The following is a 6,436-nucleotide window of genomic DNA, read 5'->3' as shown; positions in this document are numbered from 1 at the left end:
AACTAATAAAAAATTATTTTTAAATATGGTATTATCTTTCCTTAGAAGAAATATATTCTGGACATTTAAGAACGAATATAGGTGAATAAAAAGATAATAACATGATCATAAAGAGTCTTTTGAATTTTCTTCATCATTTTTATCACAATTTTGATGAATATTTTGAGTTTTTTTTCATAAGTTTTAATTAACTATAGTAAATATTCATGTAATAGGAATTAAATAATATTAGTGGGTCTTACCTAATTCATCCTATAAAAAAGTAGTTATTTAAAAATGGAATTAAGAGAGACTTACCTAATTCATCATATAAAATGATGTTGTTTATAATATAAATGATGTATATATGAATTTAATGAGAAAATGAAATTTCTTTTTGTGAGAATCTTTTGGAGTTTTAAGTTATAAAAACTCAATTTTAGTTGTATCAGGATAACATGTCCTCCTGACTTATTACTTAAATTCTTATTTTTCAAACTGAATATTAGAACAGTCTTCTTATTTTTTTTTTATCACTTTAAGTGATCAATAAAATTGATAGAAAACTTAATTTTTTTATGTTAATAATATCTTAAATGTCTATGATAATTAATATATTTTTTTTTTCTTTTTTACTTTTATGATGTCAATTATTACGATATTTCTGCTAAGCTAATTAACGAATTTTTATAAATAAAATTATTTTCTACGGAATAGGTCATCTTCCCAATGACGAATGTCCAACTACTATCTCAACCTATCATACTTAAATAAAATTATAATATTAATAAGAAATTTTGTTGAGAAAGAGTTGTATATAGTAGTAATACATGTAGCGGAGGGATTATTTAAGAGAGAGAGAGAGAGAGAGAGAGAGAGAGAGAGAGAGAGAGAGAGAGAAGAAGGAAGAAGGTCTTGCATTTCTCATGAACTGTGGAGTCGTGTTGGGTTTCTACTGCTGGGATTGGGAGTTCATAACTGCCCTTCTTCTCTTCTGATCACAAACTCTCATCAACCTTCTTCAATCTCTTCTCAAATCATTCTCAAAAATGGAGAAAGGGTCGTTGGAGTGTGTCAGAAAATTCTCCACAGCACCCTTTTTGTTGAAGACATATATGTTGGTTGAGGATCCTACGACCAATGATGTTGTGTCGTGGAATGATGACGGAACAACGTTTGTGGTGTTGCAACCTGCAGAGTTTGCTCGTGATCTTCTTCCAACTCTCTTCAACCATTGCAACTTCTCTAGCTTTGTTCGCCAGCTCAATACTTATGTACGTATCTTAATATCCGTATCACAAATATTAGCAACAACATGCACACACACTTCCGCTGTTAATAGTCAATTATTCTAGTTTAACATTCTTTCACACATGTTTATGACAACAATATTAAATAATATACATCACTTTCTCAATGAAAAAAAAATACTGTATTTTAAGAAGACCATGAATCAATTTGAAACATTAAACTCTAAATATTACTCAATTATTGTATTTTTTTTCAATGGCTGAAATTACAGATGTTATAGAGGGAGAGTATATATATACAGTTTACTATTTTGGTTGAATTTTATAAATTTTACTAACTCTTACTAATCACTAACTAAGTCTTAGTAGCTTAATATCTTTGAATCAATCATAAAATGTGTATTAGTGAGAATGTCTTAGAAAATGTGTTACTAATAATGTATTTTGAGTTTTTTTTTTTTTGTATAATTAAAACTGTTATTTTGGAACAAGTGAAGTATTATTATATTAACAAAATTTTAAGTAAATTTATAGCATTATTTAGTTATTACAACAGTTTAAAACAACACGAAGAACATCAAATTTAGAAATAAGAGAAGAATGAGTTGAATAAAAGCGAAAGGAACGTAGCTATCGATGGTTGGTGAATAAGTTGACCACTGTAGAAGCTTTTAGCGAATAAAGAAATAAAGATAATTTTATTTGTTTCCATGAGTTCTTGATGATAGAAACATATTAACTGCATTTGTTTGACCTAATTAGTATTAAGTTTAGTGTCTTAATTAAAATATTGTTGGATCAAAAGGACCACTGAAAAAATTCTTTATATAATACTATAGTCAAAGTAGTCCTTTTGGCTAAACTAAATATTATTTTAACTAGGGTTTTATGAATTTTAAATATTATTAGTATTATTATTTTAATTGTATTATTCTATTACATATATTCAATTTTAAGTATTTTACTTTAATTTAATTAAAACGACTTTAAGTTGTTTCACACTCTCGTTCAAGTATGTATTTATGTACGATAATATTGTTAAATAAAAGTTATATTTATAATTACTTTTAAGAAATCAACAAACTCTTTATATTTAAAATGTATCAAAATTAAATTCTTTTATTTTAAACCAACATTAATTTAGAAATAGAATATATTAATGTAATGTAACTATTAAAAAATGAAACATTAACACAATTAATGTTGATGTGTCATATCCATACAAAAACATTCAAAGTTAATTATATTCATTAAGTATGTCTTATCAATCTTCACGTGTAACCGTTAAAAGTGAACTTTAAACTTAATTCAATCTCGGAGGTAAAGTTTGCATCCATTTATAAACTATAAAGTGACCTTGTCTCTAGTCGAATGAAACTTCCAAGACTAACTAGTGTCTAACTACCTAATATTCATCTATAATTTATTTTTATTTTTTTTAAAATGGTGAGATCAAAACCATTTAAAACTATAATCTAGTGACCTTATAGATTTGTTCTTTACAATTGTACTTGACAAATAAAATATAATTTCAAGTTGTAGGGACGATTGTTTTGGTGTATTTTCAAAGAAATTAGGCAGCTAGAATTGATGACCTTTATTAATGAACACCTTACTCAGTTACTTATACCAACCACCTGAGTTATGGTAGGTGGCCTCTAGATTTATATTACCAAAAATGACATAATCAAAAGATTTGACATTATATTTTATCTCCTCGCATTATATCTCCACCTTCTTAGATAACAAATATTAAATATTTTGTCATAAAAATATTATATCTCTTTCTTTAGATAATATTTACTCAAACTAAATAGTTAGGTATTGTATGTATTAGGTATTAACAATATGATCCATTGTACCAATAGATAATTCATTTTACAGCTAGTGATAGCTAACCTTCATAGTATAAATTGATATACTTACTATATTATACACACGAGGAATGTATTAATATATTGTACTTCAGAGTGTTAGTGTCCTAAGAAAAAGGAGTGTTAGTTTATATCAATATATATATATTATAAATTTTAACCTAATCAATTATATACTTAAACTAAAATATGAAAGTGGTAAAAAAATATTATATACCAATTTATTGAAGTTTATTTTTAGATGACTGTTGTTGAGTTTCTTGGATCATTGGTCCATGATGAAACCACTTACAAATGTATAATGTAATATATTTGATGTTTGAGATAACTAATTTGTTTACGTAAGATGTATGAGGTTAAAACTTTGAAAATACTTAATGATATAATCAAGATAAAATACATAAGTAAAACATGTCTTTCCTTTCATAGTCAATTTTGTACGATGAAATTAACATTAAATAAAAAATGATCTCTCATTATATATCTCTTCTTATCACATTTTATTATTTTTTACTTAATAGATCTTTTAGTTTAATATTTATAAAAATTGTTGAATGTTTTTTCTTAATTTAAAAAAGTAAATGTAGTTTCGTTAATTAGATTTGTTAGAGATAATAACTTTACATGTTAACTCCAAAAACACATGCACCAATTGATGATCCATATTTAGGGTTTTCGTAAAGTTAGAACAAGCAGATGGGAATTTTGCAACGAGCGATTCAGAAAGGGTGAGAAAGAACTGTTATGCGAGATTAGACGTAAAAAATCATGGGTGAGCAAGAAGCAACATGGACCACAAGACTCAGATGAAGATCAAAGGTCCTTAGCATCAACCTTTTCTTCAAATTATGCAGTTCTGATGCATGAAAACAAGCGACTCAAGAAGGAGAATGAGGTATTGCACTCGACCTTACAACCATCAATACCAAGTGCAGGGACTTGCTCGATTTGGTCACCAAATATTCATGTGCAAAGGCAGAAGGACTTGATCATAAACCAATGTTGTTTCGGATAAGATTGGAACAAGTTCAAGGACAAACAGAGGTTAAAAACAACAACAAATAGCTGATCTAAGTGATGGCAAAATCATTTTTACATTTCCTATCATTATAGATTTATGATGATATTTTATGGTTTGTTAAAAACTGGATTTTACGTTTAAGTAAATTCCATAAAATCAATTTGTAAAATAAAATTTATATTTTTAAATATATTTTAAATTAGTTTTATTTCTAATAGATATAAGACTGCTAATACATTTTTTTTTCTATCGAAGTATATACATCAATACTATGTTAAGATAGAAATAAACTTTTAATCTAACTCAATCTTACCAAATAAATTTATAAAATAAAGTTTGTATTATATATTTTAAATTGGTCTTATTGGTCTTATTTATAGTTGATGTGAAACTTTAACTATAGTTAATCATAAGATATCAAATAAGTCAATTATAAAAAAAAAACTCAATTTTACTCATTTTAGTAATTGTTTTTGCTCTTTCAACATTTTGGTAATATAACATCTCTGACTCGATTGGAGCATGGTAAATATAAACCATGCCCAGTTTGGAATGAATGGAGTGCAAAACTAGAGGAGGTAAAGCTATTGTGAAAAATCGGCTAGATACTCTTTGAATGAAATTGGTAGTAAACGTATGATGTCATCTTCAAACTTGGTTAGAATAAAATAACAATTAATTTCTATATGTTTTGTTGATTTATACAAAACTCGAATAGCAGCGGCTATGTGTAGATGATCACTTTGATTATGACAATAAAATAAACAATGTGTAGATCACATAAAAGAAATTAACAGCCACTAGTAACTCACAAGTAGCAGTGGAAAGTGCCATGTACTCAGTTTTAGAAGAAGATTTTGAAACTCTTTGTTGCTTCTTTGCTTTCTAAGAAATTAATGATGAACTAAAAAAGAAGCGATATCATGAAATGAATTTTCTAGAGTGAAGATAGCCAGTCAATCATCTATATATGTTGCTACATCTTCATATTACTTACTTGCATCTTAATATAAACTGAATAGTGGAGTTTTGGCAGGCTTTGATCCAAGTAGACCAGATTCAATTAGAAGATCTAAATAATATTTCCTCTAGATTGATATTCCCAGTTTGGAATGTTCCACCTCTATAATACAAGGACCTAAATCCTTGATTTTCAAATTGGACTCAAGAATAGACTTTATTATGGTGAATTAATCAAAATAGCTTGCAAGAACCACATCATTTACATAGACGAAAAGAGATGTGAAAATCTTCCCCATTTTTTAAAGTGAATAGTAAAAGGGTCAGACCATTTTCCGTTTGTATAATTTTGTAACCTTATGTTATTCATGTAATTTTTTTTCATGTAAAGTAAATGTTTACAAATTTATGATCGAATTTACAAGAAAATTTACTAGACTCTTACACGTTTACGTAAATTTTTGAGTTTGACAATGGAGTTTTTCATACCATTTCTTGCCTGCTTTATTGAAACCATATAAATTGATGTAAATGCCAATTGTAGGCATATGTCAAAGCCAAAAAAATCAAGACACATTTACCTTTATTAACTAATTTTATTACACCATTCAATTATACTAATCCTATCAGAATTTATTACACTTATAGTCTTAATATATGACGAACTATATGATGGAGGTTGGAATGAAGTAAACCTAAAAAGGCGGAACCCTAGATAGTGGTGAAAAGGAAAAGAGAAAGTTATATCTAAGAAATTGGAAAGGTTGGGGAAAAGTGGTGGAAAGCATAAGATGAGAATGTGAATGTTTGTGGTCCATGATTTGAAGTTGTGAACTGACAAGCACTATAGTTTGTTGTGCAATATGGAGTAGTTTGAATGAGGGTTCCCTTAACACATGAAAAAACTAACGGTGTCTAAAATCAAGAACGTGCCCACACAAACCTTCAATTTCCCTATTTCACGCCAATTTCAGCCTTTCATAAGATAAGAAACATCACCTTCCACTATCACTTCATGTATACACAACTAAGGGCATAGTAACAAAGGTGTTTTCCATTATTGGCTTTCAATGATATTGTTAATAAAAGATTGTTAATTTTTTTAAAAAAATTTAAAAGACTTTCAAAAAGTATCATGCAATGTTAACCTAAGTGTACAATAAATCTAGTAGTCGCTCAAACGAAAGGATAATTGAAACTCTTAGGATTTAATATGTCAAAACTTGTCCAATAACTATGGACAACGTCCAATAACAGTCAAGTCAGTGAATCCTTTAACTAATAATATTAGCTTTCAACAACCACTAAGTCAATAAACTATTTGACTTCAACGTCGTCTAACAACTTTATCC

General features: G+C 27.7%; 1 pseudogene; it reads left to right on the top strand.

Moving 5' to 3' along the window:
• Window positions 1-875: 875 nt before the first annotated feature.
• LOC148192495 (heat stress transcription factor B-3-like) lies at window positions 876-4,312 on the top strand (annotated as a pseudogene).
• The last annotated feature ends 2,124 nt before the right edge of the window (window positions 4,313-6,436 follow it).

This window comes from Vigna umbellata, chromosome 9 (genome assembly GCF_029865625.1).
Source record: "Vigna umbellata cultivar VRB3 chromosome 9, Vumbellata_1.0, whole genome shotgun sequence".
In the NCBI taxonomy this organism is placed as follows: Eukaryota; Viridiplantae; Streptophyta; class Magnoliopsida; order Fabales; family Fabaceae; genus Vigna; species Vigna umbellata.
The sequence above is the reverse complement of the archived record's forward strand: the minus strand, read 5'-3'. Positions and strand labels throughout refer to the sequence as shown.